This window comes from Rhinoraja longicauda, chromosome 12, assembly GCF_053455715.1.
Source record: "Rhinoraja longicauda isolate Sanriku21f chromosome 12, sRhiLon1.1, whole genome shotgun sequence".
Classification (NCBI taxonomy): Eukaryota; Metazoa; Chordata; class Chondrichthyes; order Rajiformes; family Arhynchobatidae; genus Rhinoraja; species Rhinoraja longicauda.
This window is the reverse complement of record NC_135964.1, coordinates 5501937-5521026: the sequence shown is the minus strand read 5'-3', so window position 1 is coordinate 5521026 and position 19090 is coordinate 5501937. Positions and strand designations below refer to the sequence as shown.

Below are 19090 nucleotides of genomic sequence, written 5' to 3'. Positions count from 1 at the left end.
ACGACCGTGAAACTAGAATGACGGCGAGGGTGGTGGAGGGACGGAGAGAGGGGATGCGAGAGTTATTTGAAGTGAGAGAAATCAATATTAATATCCCTGGGTGGTGAGCTGCCCAAGTGAAATATGAAGTGCTGTTCCTCCAATTTGCATTTAGCCTCACTCTGACAGTGGAGGAGGCCCAGGACAGAAAGGTCAATGTGAGGGGGAATTAAAGCGTTTGACAACCAGGAGATCGCGTAGGCCAAGGCGGACCGAGCGAAGGTGTTCAGCAAATTCTATCTGTTTACCAACAACGTCCAAATGGGTGGAACATCAAGCAATGCAAACAATGCATTTTACATATTTCAATCTCTGGAACCTGGAGCTAATTCCAGCGCTGAAACTCAGGATAAATTTCTAGCTTCGCAATTTGTAAGGTGCTCAAACAAGAGGCCCCACGAAGGGGATTGGAAATGGTTCGAGTGATTTGAGAGAGGATGTCAAACAATGGAGGACCTCCCCTCTGCGTGCAAAGTTTTAAACTCATTTTTAAAATGCACAATGTTTCAAAGCTGATATTTATCTGTTCATGGATAAATGGCACCGAATGGACAGCAAAGCAGATTTCAAAATACCAATAAATATCTGTACATTGTTTTTAATAAGTCATTGCTATAAATCACTTTAAGGCCATGAGAGTCCGTGTGAACTTTGCATTCATTAATCGTGCCGCCTACTCGACCACTTTCTCATGTTGCAGCCCTTCCTTAGGAGAAGATTGTCTTTAATATTGGGACGATTTGCAAAAATCTCATAAGCAGGTGCTTTATGAAGTGAGACCCAGTAGATTAATCTTAAACATAATTAGGTTAAAACAGCTCAGGAGCAGCAAGGTAATTGACTCCAATCACAGTGAACTGCTTGCTGGAGAATACATGGATTGCCCAATGATCAGACGTGGGCAATGAAGAAAGAGAAACGTTTCACTTAGTTGCAGGTTACTTGCAAGCAAAGATCCTGTGTGATTCGATGAAGTCATAGAGAAGCCATAAAAAAGGACCAATATGAAATACAATACCCACAAGAAACAACTGTAGTTTACTCGATCAACAAATTAATCTATTTTTAAAATATTGTTTTGGGCCATTGTGCAACAACTCTACTGCTACGCAGCTGTATAGCAGAAGTCAAGAGTGTTTGGGTGTCTGATGGGTCACCAGATGTGTTCACAGTATTTTTGGTCGTACACTTGAGATTGGCTTGTAGAAGATCACAACTCTGCGTTATTTCATGGCATGGCCATTGGTAGTGGTGTATAGTTCACATCCATAGGGGGTGAGGTGACTGCCAAGGTAGTCAAAGTGAATTTCCATGCTAGTTAATAAGGACATCATTTCACTGTTTATTAACAACATGTGGTAAAACCTGCCAACAATTAATGGTGCGGAATAGTTAATGATATACATCAAAAGGAACAGGATGTTTGCAGAGCTCCATGGTGCTCTGGAGTTAGCATATGAGAGGAAAAATATGGATGCATTAATCTAGGCCCTGAGGGAATACGGACTCCCTTGGCAACAGCTTATGGATTTCTTATGTTAGTAATTTAACAGTAGCACTCTCACTCCATAAGCATCATGATTTGTAGCCCAATAATGGAGAGGTCTCGTTCAATAACCCAGAAAAACAAACTCATCTCCAACCATCAGTAAATGCAGCGCTGGAGACTCAGGTTCGATCCTGACCACGGGTGCCATCTGTATGGAGTTTGTACGTTCTCCCCGTGACCTGCGTGGGTTTTCTCCGAGATCTTCGGTTTCCTCCCACACTCCAAAGACGTGCAGGTATGTAGGTTAATTGACTGGGTAATATGTAAAAATTGTCCCTAGTGTGTGTAGGATAGTGTTAATGTGCGGGGATCGCTGGGCGGCGCGGGCTTGGTGGGCCCAAGGTCCTGTTTCCGCGCTGTATCTCTAAATCTAAATCTAAATCTAAATAATCAATAGTCAAGTTTGTTTGTCACATACACATAAATGTGCAGTGAAATGAAAGATTACCCACATTCCAACAATAAGAGCAATAAAAATAACCAATAACACACACAATCATAAACCAACACCAAACAAAAAGAAACATCCATCACAGTGGGTCTCCTCCAGTCCCCTCCTCACTGTGATGGAAGGCCAGAATGTCTTTTCTCTTCCCCTGCTGTCTTCTCCCGCAGTCAGGCTGTTGAAGTTGCCATGTTCCAGGCCGCGCCGGACGGTGAAAGGTCCGCAGCAGGCCGACCCAAGCCCCGCAATTCAGGGCGGGCATAGACGCCACCGCTGCCGCTGCCGCTGAACGTCGGGGCGGTCGTGGCTCCCGACATTGAAGCCCCCGCCGGGCGGAGAAAATCCTGCGGCCTATTTCAGGCCGCGCCGGACGGTGAAAGGTCCACGGCCGCTGCCGGAGCTCCCGATGTCGGCCCCCACCCAGGGCAGGGGCCTGCGAGCTTCCGACGTCCACGCGGCCCGCGGCCGAAGCCTCCACTGGCGAGTCCCAGGTGGAGGCCACCAGTTCCAGGTGCATGGCCGATGGTAGGCCGCAGCGGGAACGGAGACACCACCCAGAACAAAAGGTCGTGTCTCCGTTCGGAAGAGACAATTTTACATTTACAGTTCCCGTTCCCCCCATAGTACACAACCCCAAAAAACTACATCACATTTACACTACAATGAAGACAAAAAAAACAACATAAAAACACAAAGACAGACGGACTGAAGGCAATTTTGCTGCGTTGAATTCCCAAATGTCTGTAATTGTTTTCTTCAGGGAAGTAAGCTACTCAGAGATATACAGCACAGAAACAGGAACTTCAGCCCAGTGTCCATGTCAGCCATTGACCACCTAATCAGCATTAACCCCATTTCCCAACATTCCCCGCAAAGCCTTGGTGCTTTTCTTAATACTTCAATATTGTGATTGCACCGGTTAGGCAGTTAGGCAGTGATTTCCAGGTTTCAACCACCCACTGGGTGAAATGATTCTGCCTCAAATCCCCTCTAAACCTCCTACCCTTCACCTTGCACCCATTGCCAGGTATAAATACTTCTGCTAAGGGGAAAACTTCCTCACTATCCACAATCCTCATTTTTATGCACAGGTCCCCCATCAGCCTTCTCCACTCCAAGGTAAACAAACACTTTCCTCGTAACAGAAATGTTCCATCCCGAGCAAAATCCTGCTAAATCCCCTCTGCATAAGTAGATAGGGCGGTCAAGAAGGCTCTTGGCCCATGGACTTTCATCAGTCAGAGTGTTGAGTATAGAAGTTGGGAGGCCATGTGGCAATTGTACAAGACTTCGGTGAGTCCACATTTGGAGTATTGTATTGAGTTTTGGTCACCCTGTTGTTAAGCTGAAAACGGTGCAGAGGAGATTTACGAGGATGTTGCCAGGACTTGAGGGCCCAAGGCTACGACTTTATTCCTTGGAGCGCAAGAGAATGAGGGGTTATCTTACGGAGGTGTGTAAGATCATGTGAGGAATAGATAAGATAAAAGCAGTCTTTCAGCCAGAGTAGGGGAATCAAGAACCAGAGGATACAGGCTTAAGGTGAGGGGGGGAAGATTTAATAGAAACACGAGGGACAAAGGGTTGTGGGTACATGGAACGAGCTGCCAGAGGAGGTAGATGAGGCAGGTACTATTACAATGTTTTAAAAACATTTTGTGCAGGTACATGGATGGGTGTAGATGGGCACGTTAGGCCTAAAGGCCCTTGTCCATGCTGTGTGACTTTATGACCATCCTCCCTGCTATCCAACAATATCCTCAAATTTTGTGTCATCTGTGAACTTAATCACACTATCTGCATTTACATCACATTGCCAATTATAAATAACAATCAGCAGGGGTCCCAGCTGGGATTCTATTCCATGGAGCGCAGGAGGATGAGGGGAGATCTTTTCGAGATGTATAAGATCATGAGAGGAATAGATCGGGTAGATGCACAGAGTCTCTTGCCCAGAGTAGGGGAGTTGAGGAGCAGAGGACATTGGTTCATGGTGAAGGAGAAAAGATTTAATAGGGATCCGAGGGGTAACTTTTTCACACACAGGGTGGTGGGTGTGTGGAACAAGCTGCCAGAGGAGGTAGCTGAGGCTGGGACTATCTCACCGTTTAAGAAACAGTTAGACAGGTGCATGGATAGGACAGGTTTGGAGGGATATGGACCAAGCGCAGGCAAGTGGGACTAGCGTAGCTGGGACATGTTGGCCAGTGTGGACAAGTTGGGCCGAAGGGCATGTTTCCGCACTGTACCACTCTATGACTCTAATCCCTGCAGAATATCACTGGTCACAGGTTTTGTATCGTAAAAGTATCCTGTGAATTAACCCCAATCCCTCAACTATGTGGTTGCCCTATGATTACCCCCTACAAGGTTAAATCAAGAAGAATGCCAAACATTGCTGGTTAACAAGGGATGGGCAATACATCTGCTGCCAAGAATCGAGAATTAAAGAGTAGTGTTTCATATGTGAAATATAAGGTTTTATGGAAGAGCTGTCTGTGGTTAGATTCAGTTCCAGGGTTGCCTGATTACTTTTCAGTTTCTCACTCACTCCCCACTCTCCTCGTGAGCCCTCACTGGAAACGTAGCCTTTCATCCCAGGTCGACCCTGAAACGCAGGTGTATTTCCATCTCAACTCAATGTTTGTTCATGTGCAGCAATCAGGAATGGAGATTAAGAGGAGGGATCCTGCTGCTAGTTTATCGTTGATCTTATTTGTGGCATATCTATGATCAAGTACAAATGAGGCAAGTCAAATGACAGCAGAGAGGTAAACTGTCCTTCCATGAATCTTTCTGACAAACATTGCACAATAGCAAACGCAAGAATGTACCCACCCATCCGTTCTAATCAAAGATATTGGAGCACTCCGCTGAGATCGCTATACTGAAGTGTAGTACGCAAAGGAGCGTAACGTCCGCCATTTTAATAGGCAAACCCCGCCGTTCGCTATGCCTCTCGTGGTGTAATCAGTGTTTTGGGGGAACAGTATGTGTGATGACACGATAAAAATGAAGAATACATCTCATCTATCAATTCACAGATTTTTGTTATTTTTCTTTAAAAAACGTTTCTGCAAGTTTCTGCAAGTTTCTGCCTACTAAAATGGCACCATGACATACTACGTTTTTTAGGGTCGAGTGGTTTATCTTGCTCTGCTCTATTATCTTTGGTTCTAATTCAGTTGCCTAATAAACTATTGTATGTTTGTTTGTAGCAACAGGCTTTAATAAATCCATCAAGACAGGGGTGGGGGTGGGGAGGGGTTCATGTAGTTAGATCACATATTAATCAATGTATTTTAAATTATGTATTGTGTTCAATTTTAAACTATTTGAGTTTGCAAAATCTAATTTATATCAGGCCAACCCCTCTGAGAGAAAATCTGATTTCTCATTTTTTAATTATTCCATAGAATATACTTAATAGGTGAAATCTTCACAATCTCGTACATGAACATCTAAACAATCTACCAGCCCAGACTTTAGTTGATACGATGAAGTGGAAAAAAGTATGAACAATGTTAAACCTAAGTATGAACAATGTTAAGCAGAGCAACTGAGTTCCAACATTAAACGATCGTAGGAAATCAGGTGATCCGAATGAACTCAGCAGAATAGCCAGAATATGGTTCAATGATCAAATTGACTATGGTTCAATTCAAAAACAAAGTTTTTTGGTTCAATTCGAAAACAAAGCTTTCTTGAATCGTATATTAGTAGAATTTCACTGCTCTTGACAACTTAGTATTGTGCGGAAGCAATAGTTTCAACATTGTGCCAGGTCACACTGCGTTTGCCAGTTCAGGTCTTCCTGAACGTTTCACCATTTGGCCAGATACCACCAACCTACCTGCCTCTCCACACCTTGTTCCATTCTATTCCTGCTCCTTGTTCCATTCTGTAAATATTAATCCATCTTACTTCTTATTATTTCAGGTATCACGTGAAGGTGTTCTGCAGATTGGCCTATACCATGACAATGTTTCAAGCCATACACGTCTTCTGTATGTGTAAGAAGGAACTGCAGATGCTGGTTTAAACCGAAGAGAGACATAAAAAGCTGGAGTAACTCAGCGGGACAGGCAGTCAAGATCCTAAACGTCACCCATTTCTTCTCTCCAGAGATGCTACCTGGCCCGCTGAATTACTCCAGCGTTTTGTGTCTACCTCCAAATGTTCTGTATATTTGATTTAAAGTGTCCTACTAAATCACCACTGTACAGTGTGTTTTAAATTATTACTTGTTTCTAGCTGATTATTTTCATCACTCTCCCAGATCATCCACTTCTACAGAACTGGACCTGGAGAGTCACCAACAAGAGGATATAGCTACGAGATGAGGCAGGCCGTTTAAAACAGAGGCGAAGAGAAGTTTCTTCTCAGGGGGTAGCGAATCTCTGGAATTTTCTGCCCCAGAGCGTGAAGATGGCCATATCTTTAAATATAATTAAAGTGGAGATAGATGCATATTTTGAAATTAATGGGGAACTGGGGCAAAAAGAGAAGTTGAGGTCAGTAAATCAGTCATGATCGGTGGCCCTCACCTCGGTTGTCATGAAATGCTTTGAGAGGCTAGTCAAGAAGCATATCTATGCCCTCCTTCCTCGCAACATGGACCCAATACAGTTCGCATACCGTCCGAACAGGTCCATGGATGATGCGGTCTCCCAGGTTCTGCACAACGCTCTCCCTCATCTGGACAACCAGGGGGGCTATGTGAGGATGCTGTTCATTGACTTTAGTTCAGCATTCAACACAATAGTCCCCAGCACACTGGTTGAGAAGCTGCTGGAACTGGGGCTTAGCACCCCTCTGTGTGCCTGGGTCCTGGACTTTCTCACCGCCAGGCCCCGTGGTCAGGATGGGGAACACACATCTAGCTCCCTCACCCTGAACATAGGATCCCCCCAGGGCTGCATCCTTAGCCCCCTACTGTACTCCCTGTACACACATGACTGTGGGGCCAGGTTCAGCTCAAACTCCATCATCAAGTTTGCTGATGACACTGTGGTGGTGGGCCGGATCTCCAACAATGATGAGAAGGCCTACCGGGAGGGGACGCCGCAGGCGGTGTGAGAGGAAGCAGAAGAGGGGTAAGCGCGGAGGCATCCGGGCTAGGCTAGCGGCTAGCCCACACAGACCGGCTATTCCGAGCATGCTAATGGCTAATGTACGCTCACTGGACAATAAAATGGACACTATAAGACTTCTCCGGTCGACCCAGCGTGAGGTGAGGGAATGCTGTGTTTACGTTTTCACGGAAACATGGCTTAATGACAACATCCCGGACTCCGCTGTTCAGCTCGACCGGCTAACATGCTACCGATCGGACAGAGCTACGGTTAGCGGGGGGAAGACTCGCGGCGGCGGTGTGATTGTTTACATCAGTGATGCTTGGTGTCGGGACGCTGTGTTGGTCTACAAACACTGTTCACCGCTGGCGGAGTTTATGTTTGTGAAGTGCCGGCCTTTCTACCTCCCGAGGGAGCTAACAGCTATCCTGTTAGTCGCTGTTTACATCCCTCCCAGTTCCAACAACAAGGACAGAGAGGAGGCACTCTGTGAACTGTACCGGGCCATCTATGAGCAGCAGACAGCACACCCAGATGGCTTTCTCATCGTAGCTGGGGACTTCAACCATGCTAACCTAAAAACTGTCATGCCTAAAGTATACCAGCATGTTGATTTCCCAACACGAGAAAACAACACCTTGGACCTTGTTTACACGACCATCAAAGGAGCATACAAGGCTTCCCCCCTCCCCCACATCGGCCTCTCTGATCACCTCACCGTTCTGCTGAAACCGGCATACAGACCCCGGGTGAAAGTCACCAAACCGGTTTCAAAAGAGGTACATGTGTGGTCAGAGGACAGCACAGCTGCACTCCAAAACTGCTTTGAGACTACAGACTGGGACATGTTCAAGCAGGCAGCAACATACAACAACACAACCAACATTCAGGAATACACAGAGACAGTTACAGGCTACATCACCAAATGCATTGATGATGTGACCCACACCAGAGCCATCACCATCCGGGTTAACCAGAAGCCGCGGCTGTGTTCTGCAGCTGCGGCTCACTGGCAGTCTCTCCGTTTTTTTTTTGTGTTTTTTTGTCATTGTCGTTCTTAAATGTACGTTTTGTTTTATTATTAATTCTGTGTATGTGGGGGGGTGGTGGGGGGGTGGTGGGGGGGTTGGGGGAAACCTTTTTTTCAATCTCCTCCTCAACGGAGATGCGACCTTTACCGTGTCGTATCTCCGTTCGCGCTACGGCCTAGCATCGTGGAGTCGGCGGCCTCCAGCTGGGATCGACCTCGAAGACTCCGGTCGCAGGGCCTGGACTTACCATCTCGGAGGCTTCGGCCGTGGGCCCTGCAGACCGCAACATCGGGAGTTCGCAGGTCCCTGGCTGGCGACCGGCTTTTGGGAGCTCCAACCGTAGCAGCTTCGACCGCCCCGAAGCGCGAGGTACAATCAACCCGCCCGCAGGCCCTTCATCGCCCTGCGTGGCTCGGCCGCAGCACTTTACATCGCCCGGTGGGGGCTCAGGACTCTCATCGCCCTGCGTGGCTCGGCCCTGGGACTTTACATCGCCCGGTGGGGGCTTCAAGGGGTTGGGAGCCTCGACTGCCTCGTGGCGCCACGGGAGAAGAATGAGGAGGAGATAAGACTTTGCCTTCCATCACAGTGAGGGTATGCCTAGAGCAATCACTGTGATGGCTGTTTTGTGTAAAAAATTGTATCTGTGTGTCTTGTGCTTTTTGATGTCTGCTGCCGGACCCTGACGTGAGAGGACGCTGGCGTTGAGTATTCGCCGCTTTTCCGTCAGGATAGTTTGTCTGTTTGTCTTTATGTTAAATGTATTTGTAAAGCGCTTTGAGCATGTGATAAGGCGCTATATAAAATAAATATATTATTATTATTATTATTATGGCTGACAGGGGAGGTCCATGGGCTGCTGAGGGTCCGCAACGTTGCCTTCAGAGAGGGCAATCCAGCCGGTCTCAGAGCAGCCAGGGCCAACCTTTCCAGTGGCATCAGGAAAGCCAAACAACACTACACCCGGCGCATCACAGCCCACTTCAGTGACAGCAGAGATACACGGAGCCTGTGGAAGGGTATTAGGACTATCACGGACTACAAACCCTTACCACAGACCTGTGACAGTGACACCTCTCTCCTGAACGACCTCAACGGCTTCTTCGCACGCTTTGAAGCACAGAGCAACACACCTGCGCAGAAAACAACACCCCCCAACGACCAGGCTATTTGTCTGTCTCCAGGCAGTGTGAGGAGCACACTGTTAAGGATTAACACCCGAAAAGCTTCTGGACCTGACAACATTCCTGGTCATGTGCTAAAAGACTGCGCAGCTGAGCTCACAGATGTCCTCACAGACATCTTCAACATCTCCCTGAGCCAGGCTGTTGTTCCCTCGTGCTTCAAAGAAACCACTATCATACCTGTGCCCTAGAAGTCTTCTCCATCCTGCTTCAACGACTACCGCCCTTTAGCGCTGACTTCAACCATCATGAAGTGCTTCGAGAGGCTGGTCATGAAGCAGATCAGATCCAACCTCCCCCCCTCCCTGGACCCGTTTCAGTTTGCATATCGAGCTAAGCGGTCCACTGAGGATGCCATCTCCTCTGCTCTACACCCAGCCCTCACCCACTTGGACACTAAAAACTCATATGTTAGGATGCTGTTCATAGACTTTAGCTCAGCATTCAACACCATCATCCCCCAGCAGCTGGTTTGTAAACTAACAAATCTGGGCCTCAGCCCCCTTCTCTGCAACTGGCTGCTGGACTTCCTCACTGCCAGACCCCAGTCTGTACGGGTCGGCAGCAACACATCGGACACCATCACGCTGAGTACGGGGGCCCCACAAGGATGTGTGTTAAGCCCCCTGCTCTTCACCTTGCTGACCCACGACTGCACACCCACCCACAGCTCCAACCACTTCGTCAAGTTTGCGGACGACACAACCGTGGTGGGTCTCATCAGCAACAACGACGAGACCCACTACAGGAAGGAGGTGAACCAGCTGGCCGCGTGGTGCACAGACAACAATCTCTTCCTGAATGTGGAGAAAACAAAGGAGATTGTTGTCGACTTCAGAAGAACGCACACCCAACACCCCCACCCACTGACCATCAATGGTGCTGCTGTGGAGCAGGTGAGCAGCACCAAATTCCTGGGGGTGAACATCACCGAGGATCTCTCCTGGAGCAACAACACCACGTCCATCGCCAAGAAAGCCCAGCAGCGCCTCTACTTCCTCCGAAAACTGAAGAGAGCGGGAGCCCCCACACCCATCATGTACACTTTTTACCGAGGCGCCATTGAGAGCATCCTCAGCAGCTGCATCACTGTGTGGTTCGGAAGCTGCACAGCCTCCAGCCGTAAGACCCTGCAGCGCATAGTGAACACTGCTGAGAGGATCACTGGCGCCTCACTCCCAACACTCCTGGTCCTTTACACCACCCGCCTCACCCGCAAAGCATTGAGCATTGTGGGTGACCCCTCCCACCCCTCCAACAACCTCTTCACCCTCCTGCCTTCAGGGAGAAGGTTTCGCAGCCTGAGGTCGAGCACCACCCGACTAAGGAACAGTTTTTTTCCACCAGGCTGTCAGGATGCTGAACTCTCTCCCCTCCCTCCCTCCTCTCTCCCCTGCCCCCATTGGACCTGGACTTTAACACCCCACACACACGCACATCCAGCACCAGACATTTTTTTTTTAACGCTGCTATGGACAGGCTTTGCACTACTGTTCATTATTTTTTTATTGTAATATATTCATCTTCATCTTTTTTTCATTGAAGTGACTATATTTTATATTGATTATTGTTTGCTGTGCCTTTTTAATTTTAACTTAATTTAATGCACTTTATTCCTCGGGATTGTGGGAAACGGTATTTCGATTTTCTGTCTGTGTAAACTAACTGGAAATTGACAATAAAGTTGACTTTGAGGAGGTGGCTGATCTGGCACTCTGTTGTCAGGACAATAGCCTCCTCTTGAATGTCACTAAAACGAAGGAGCTAATTGTGGACTTCAGAAGGGCTAAATATCCAAGGACGTACACGCCACTGGAGATAAATGGGTCTACTGTGGATAGGGTGAGCAGTTTTAAATACTTGGGAGTCCGCATCACAGAGGATCTGACGTGCGTAACGCGCATTGCCGCACTGGTGGGTAAGGCAAAGCAGCGCCTTTACCACCTTAGACAACTGAGGAAATTCAGAGTGTCTCTGAGGATCCTTCATTGCTTCTACTCTGGGGCTGTAGAGAGCATCCTGTCCGGCAACATTACAGTCTGGTTTGGGAACAGCTCTGCCCAGGACAGGAAGGCCCTGCAGAAAGTAGTGCGTTCGGCAGAATGCACCATGGGAACTACACTCGTCCCCCTGCAGGACCTATACATCAGGAGGTGCAGATCCAGAGCAAGCAAGATCATGAGGGACCCCTGCCACCCCAGCAACGGACTGTTCCAGATGCTACAATCAGGCAAACGCCTCCGCTGTCACGCTGTAAAAACGGAGAGGATGAGACGGAGTTTCTTCCCACAGGCCATCAGGACTGTCAACTTTTATAACCCCAGAGACTAAATTTTTGTCTACACTAGAGTAACTTATTAACTTTATTTATATGCTGTAACTGTAATTCTTTTTTGTGCACAATCCGCAGGCATTGCCACTTTCATTTCACTGCACATCGTGTATGTGTATGTGACAAATAAATTCGACTTGACTTGACTTGATGATCATATTGCAGAGCAGGCCTGAAGGTTTTGGTAGCTTACGCCTGCTCATATTTTCTTGTGGACATTGGCCACAACTTTGACAAAGATTGATTTTTCTTCCAAAGGTCAATATATTGATGGAATGAGCATATTCTACAAAGGAGGGCAGGTATTGCAACTAGTTCCCTGTTTATACTTGATTAAACATAAATCGTAATCTATTAATAGGTGAACAATCAACATTCAGTCTCGGTGTTTTTAAAACCCAGTTTCCTCTTTCGACATAGAGTACATTATCTTGCTGCACAGTTGTGCCGCAAGAGAGCTACGGGCAAAGCCAGCTTTTATTGAGCATCCCTAATTGCCCATCAGAAAGTGATGGTCTGCCATGTTCTTGAAACGCAATGTAGGGGCTGAGCACAACTATGTAGCTCACTCTGCCTTTACAAAGGACATCAAAATGGGGGAAATGTGAAGTCATACATAGGCCAGACCAGGTAAGGACAGTAGTGAACCAAATTATTTTTTTACACAAAGTTGTTGTGTATATCAAATTTTCATATTATTAATTAAATATAAATTCGACAGCAGCTGTGGCGAGATTGAATTCATAAACCTGGATTGTTAGTCCAGGCCTCTGGATCGCTAGTCTGGCAATTTAAATAGAGCCAAATATTCTAATGAGAGTCAAACATTCCTGTTTCCTTGCTAAAGTTGCAGCAGGGATCATTTGATGACAATGCTACAATGAGAACTTGTGGCTGCAATGGGAAGTTGCTATTCTATTAATCTTGGCTGAAATTAAGCCTTTCGATCTTTCACCTGCTAACTAAACAAAGCCACATACGCCATTTAAAGATCCTCCTGATCAGAAAATAGTAATCTTCCTTTGCACAATTTCAGTATGTAGTTATCAGCACGCGAACAAAATAAGTATGTGCATGGAAAGAAGAACAGGCAGTGGAGATTCTGACCGCAATTTTAATCATGTTAGTAACTTCATGAATAAAATGAAAAAACTCTTAATTGAATGATTGTGCTGCTGATCCGATATGACCATCCATTAACACAGAAACATTATACAATGGTCCAGAGTCTACAATGTCAACCATTTTGTCCTTTTTTCTCACTTCCTTCTACTCAAAATATGGTGGCAAAAAAACCATATTGGAAGTACATAATTACAAGCTGATTTGACAGCATTTGATAACAAAAAGAAAACAGACACAACAATTTAATTGGAATCAAATCAAACAGGGAAAGAAACATTGAATGAAAGTAGGAAAAATCAATGTTAAAATTCACAACACTTTTACTACCTGTAGAAATGAGTTTCCAAAGGGTTTTCTTCTTTCGGAGGCAGAGAGATTGAGAGACAGAGGCAAAAATCTCTCATGAAAACAAGTGCTTCCACTGTCAAGAAACCAGCCATCTTTCTCCTGAGATGCTGCCTGACCCACTGAGTTACTCCAGCATTTTGTGTCTACCTTCGATTTGAACCAGCATCTGCAGTTATTTTCCTAGCCATCGACCTCAGATAGACTAGCAGTAAGCACGCACGCTTAAAAATGTGAAAAAATCATGCTACAAGTCTCAGATCTTTTTGCAACAGTGGTTAAATCAAGGGGTTTTTTAAGTTTTTGAATTAAGCAACGTAAATAACACAGAACTAAGAGTTTTGCAGAACAGTCAACATTCAACAGAGCTTTATTTGTCATTCGGTACCAAGGTACCGAACAAAATTATATAGCAGTCACACAAAAAAAAGAACACAAGACACATAACCCCAACACAAACGTCCATCACAGTGACTCCAAACACCCCCTCACTGTGATGGAGGCAACAAAACTTCCGCTCTCTTCCCCACGCCCACGGACAGACAGCTCGTCCCCGACCGACCCGCACAGTCCCCGCAAGGGGATGGAAGTCTCCAGGGCCGAGCCGCACCGGGCGCTGAAACGTCTCGTGGCCGAGCCGGGCGATGGAAGGCCCCGCGGCCGAGCCGTGCGCAGCTAAGTCCCGTGGCCAAGCCGCGCGAGGCGATGTTAGGTCCCGCGGCCGAGCCGCGCCGGGCGATGGAAGGCCCCGCGGCCGAGCCGCACCAGCGATGTAAAGTCCCGCGGCCGAGCCGCGCCGGGCGATGTTAGGTCCCGCGTCCGAGCCGCGCCGGGCGATGGAAGGCCCTGCGGCCGAGCCGCGCCAGCGATGTAAATTCCAGCGGCCGAGCCGCACCAGGCACTGTTAAGTCTAGCGGCCGAGCCGCACCGGGCACTGTTAAGTCCAGCGGCCGAGCCGCACCGGGCGATGGAAGGCCCCACGGCCGAGCCGCACCCCGCGCCGTGAGGAAGAGACCTAAAAGAGAAAGGTTTCCCCCACCCCCCCACCCACACCACCCCCCACACCCCCACACATACACAGCCAAAAAAACAAAAACAAAAACCATCCCAACACCGACACACAACAAAAAAAAAAGGAAAAAAGACGAACAGACTGCCAGCGAGTCTGCACCACAACTGCCACTGGGTACATCTTCTGGTAGGACTGAATGAAACGGGGTTTGCCCCAGTAATCCACAATCGTATCATGAAGGTCGAGCAGAGGTCTCAGAACTTCAATGTCTGGTGCAGATACCTACGACAACCATGCAGCTTAGTTTAGAGATGGTTGAGAGATCCCGGTGGAAACAGGCCCTTCACAGGGAGAAAGTACAAACTCCATACAAACAGCACCTGTAGTCAGGATCGAACCCTTGTCTTTCATGCTGTGAGGCAGCAGCTCTACCAGAAAGATATCAAAAATAAGAGGAAATAGGGTCAAGGTGAGACCAAGGAGTTTCAAAGCAGATTGAATGGCAACTTTTTTTTTGTTGGAGGAGGTAGAGTAAGATACCAACACTATGTTTTGCTTTCAGAAACTGTAGCTTTCTTGATTAAAACTGTGGCTGTAAACTACTGATATCCAAAAATGATTTAAACTAATAAAGACAGTTCAACCCTCTCAATGGGTCTTAAGTCATTTAGTTCTGCGACACAATTTAAAAGTCTAAACTAATCATTTGCTCCACCTCTACACTGGAGTAGGATTGCCGATGTTTACCGAGACTGACACAATTGGTTGTACACTGAAAACATGCTTGAGTTCCTGCTGATTCTGAATTAATTGGTGCAACCATGACTGCTTTCAACAATGCACAAAAAAAAGCAACTTACCATCATGCACCATTAAAATTGTTACAACTGTGCTCAATGCGTTAAGGCAAAAGATTACTGACTGTGAGCAAATGTATTAAAAATAAACTGACAATCAAATCTCTTGCAAGTCTTTCAATTATTAGCAATTTTGTATAATCTTGTGTAAATGAATTAACCTATCGGGCCCTTGCACGTCGGACAAGGTCACGACCCCTGACCGGTACTGGTGCCACACAACACCTTCTGGAGTACAAGCAATGTGCTGGAGGCGAGCACTTACTATGGCTGCCAGTACAGTCTTCTGCCCAGCAGCCGTTGAATTGTCACAGTTTTTTGCCAGAATTCTGCCAGAGACTCTGAAGCCAAAATCACCACTAAACTTGCAACACCTCAGTCCCAACCAAAAATCTTTATGAATGGCACCACATATTTACAGTGCTTAATCACATCTGGCTGCGTAACTTCATCCCGATAAACTTAGTACAGCTGCAAACCTCACGCTACATACCACATCATGCATGCACTGCCTGTTGAACCATGTCAATCTCACCACCCCAGTATAATCCACAACACTTCTTCATTCTTGTAGAAGACAAGTTTCTGCAATTAGAGGTAGCAAGAACTAGTGAAAATGGGAGAGACTTTCCTGCAGGGCCAGGCCCCCATGGAGGACACAATGTCGGTCATTGTCAGAGATACATTGGGCAGGGCTGGATGAACATTTGAATTGCCAAGGCATAAAAGACTATAAATGAAGTACTGTAGATGAGATTAATATAGCTAGGTTGTTGATGATCAGCAGGACATGATGGACCAAAGGGCCTGTTTGGTGCTTTATTCCTCTAAATCATAAAGATTCCTCTATGATTCTATGAAATGCTACTTGACTGCTGAGTGTTCTCACTATCCTTTATTTTTTGTTTCAAATTCTGTTTTTCCTTTTGGAAATAAAGGCCAAAACATCATTTGACATACAGCATTTTAATTTTCTACGTTTAATGCATCAGCACTCTTGTAACTCTTTACAGTGATGTTTAGCAGAATGTTGCCATTTTTCTAAAAAAAATTGTTTTTGTTTTAATTCTTTGTACCAAAGTAAATAATTGATCTCGTAGCTGAAATTAGACAGGATATATTCTTCAATATTTCTCTCCTTGTGAAGCAGACCTTTTTTTAAATTCCATTTTTCTATTTTGTTCCCACCTTTCTGGAAATGACTTATGGCATATGGTTCCCTCTGCTCTGGTTCTGAGCTCTGGTATTTTCTCCATAATCACCAGCAACTTATTTCCTACATTCTTCCTACCTTTACTCATTGATTGGGTGGACTAATTTGTCCTTGTGTTATTTTGTGCCATTTGTCGTAGCGTTCTTTGGGACCTCTTTCTATGGTGAAAATGATATTTAAGTTTAAGATGCTCTTTTGATGACAGATAAGCCAGATACCAGCTGTAGAACTCACAAATCACTGTTCCTTGTAATAACAAGGAACTGCAGATGCTGCTTTATACCAGAGAAAGACACCTATGCCAGAATAATTCAGCAGGCCAGGTAGCATCCCTGAAGAACGTGGATGGGCGACATTTCGGGTTGGAACCCTTCTTCAGACTATTCTGAAGGGTCCCAGCTGAAAACATCACCCGTCTTCCGGGTTGCTGCCTGACTTGCTGAGTTACTCCAGCACTTTGTGCCTTTCCTTAGGGCTTAATGAAAAAGAGCTTACTGATATTTTACACTTCCTTTTTCTCGCTTTGGTACCCAGGAGACCAATTGCAGTGGCTCTGGTTACATTTCAAAAGGTATTCCTGCAAAGCCTTTAAGGCTATGGATTCCAGTGGTGGAGGGATTTAAATCAGCTCACTTAAATGCTGCAATTGGAAGACAATGGAGACAGGGAGTGTAGCCAGGCTGGATGAAGTTAAGGAGAAAAGGATGGCCAAGGGTTTGGCCTGACCAAATAATATAGCGGAAGCACAGAGGGGGAGCAGTGAGAGAGGATGTTGCTGAACTCTCATCGAAGAGAGAACTTCTTCAAAGTAGACATACCTTGAGGAGATTTTGTAGTGGAACGGACAAAATATGTAGGAAAGAAGTGCAGATGCTGGTTTAAATCGAAGGTAGACAAAATGCTGGAGTAACTCAGCAGGACGTACGTGTTGCGTGTCTGACGAGTGTATGATGGATAAGCTTGCTTGTCCTCCAGAACGCTTGAACGACTCCTTGCGTCACTCCCTTTGACCTTATGACCTACCGTGCAAGGGCTCCATTGCATGACACTTCTCCCCCAGAAGGTAATTGGGGTCTATTATAAAATATGTTAAGAAAGTGAGTGGAATTGTACTGTTGGTGTGCTAAATTGAGGAAGGGCAAATTACTTCATTATTGGGCAGAAGCCAGCAAGAGCAAAATGGGAGCAGCTACTGTTGGGCAGGTCACATGTGGCATGTGGGAATTATATAAAGACCAGTTGACCAGAGCTAAGGTCCGCCATGTTCCAACAAGGGAGGAGGAACAGGAACAGGAATGGCAAAGTAAGGGTACCCTGGAAGTAAGTTTGGTCTAAAAAGAAATGGGGAGCATTTGCAAAGTTCAGGAAGATCCAATTTGGGCAACACGGTGGAGCAGCAGTAGAGTTGCTGCCTTACAGCACCAGAGACCCGGGTTCGATGCTGACTACAGGTACTGTCTGTAGAGAGTTTATACATTCTCCCGGAGACCACGTGGGTTTTCTCCTGATGCTCCGGTTTCCTTCCGCATTCCAAAGACGTACAGGATTGTAAATAATTCGGTTTCTGTAAATTGTCCCCTAGGGTGTAGAATGGTGCTAGTGTACAGGTATCGCTGGTCAGCGTGGAGTCATTAGGTTGAAGGCACTTCTTCCGTGCTGTATCTCTAAAACATGTATCAGTGAGGAATAGAAAGAAAGCAGTAAATACAAGCAGGCAATTAGGAGAGCCAGAAGGGACCATGACATTCCTTTGGCATGTAGGTCCAAGACATTTTTAACATACATTTAAAAACATGAGGGTAACTAGGGTGAGGATAAAAGAGAATATTTTTGCTTGGAGTCAGTGGGCATAGGCAAGGTACTAAACGTGTACGCCATTCACCAAGAGATGGGGGAATAGCAAGATCAATGAGGTGCAATGAGACCTGGGTTTCCTTGTACATCAGTCACTGAAAGCATGCAGGTATAACAGGCAGTGAAGAAAGGAAATACAGAATACAGAGTACAGAATAGCTTTATTGTCATTCGGTTTACCGAACGAAATTCATTTGCCAGCAGTCACAGAGCAAAAAACAAAGAACACAAGACACACAACCCCAACACAAACATCCATCACAGTGACTCCAAACACCCCCTCACTGTGATGGAGGCAAAAAAACTTCCCCTCTCTTCCCCCATGCCCCTCCCACGGACAGACAGCTCGACCCCTACCAAGGCGACCGACCCGCACAGCCCCCGCAAGGAGATGGAAGGTCCCGCGGCCGAGCCGCACCGGGCGCTGGAAAGTCCCGCGGCCGTACCGGGCGGTGGAAGGCCCCGTGGCCGAGCCGTACTGGGCGATGGTAAGTTCCGCGGCCGAGTCGTACCGGCGATGGAGGGCCCCGCGGCCGAGCAGCACTGGAATGTCCAACGGCCGTACCGGGCGATGGAAAATCCCGCGGCCGAGCCACGCCGGGCGATGGAAGGCCCCGCGGCCGAGCTGCACCGGGCGATGGAAGGCCCCGCAGCCGAGCATCGCCCCGAGGAAGAGACCTAAAAAAAGAAAGATTTCCCCCACCCCACCCCACACATAGCCAAAAACAAACCACCCCAACACCAACAAAAAAGGAAAAAGGACAGACTGCCAGCGAGCCGCAGCCATTACGGCGCCACCACACGTGACCTAACGCTAAATGGCATGTTGGCCTTCATAGCGAGAGGATTTGAGAATAGGAGCAAGCTCGTCCTACTGCAGTTGTACAGGGCCATGGTGAGACTGCACCTGGAGTATTGTGTGTAATTTTGGTCTCCTAATTTGAGGAAGGACATTCGTGCTATTGTGGGAGTGCAGCGTAGGTTCGCCAGGTTAATTCCCTGGATGGCAGGACTGTCATATGATGAAAG

At 46.8% G+C, this 19090-nt stretch overlaps 1 protein-coding gene across 1 annotated transcript in view; it reads left to right on the top strand.

Moving 5' to 3' along the window:
* The window catches only part of LOC144598482 (galactosylgalactosylxylosylprotein 3-beta-glucuronosyltransferase 1-like), a 104036-nt gene extending 97791 nt beyond the window's left edge, over positions 1-6245 (top strand). Inside the window, exon 7 of the mRNA XM_078408626.1 lies at positions 5973-6245. The gene's annotated coding sequence lies outside the window, so the exon portion shown is untranslated. The remainder of the gene's footprint in view (positions 1-5972) is intronic.
* Positions 6246-19090: the final 12845 nt, after the last annotated feature.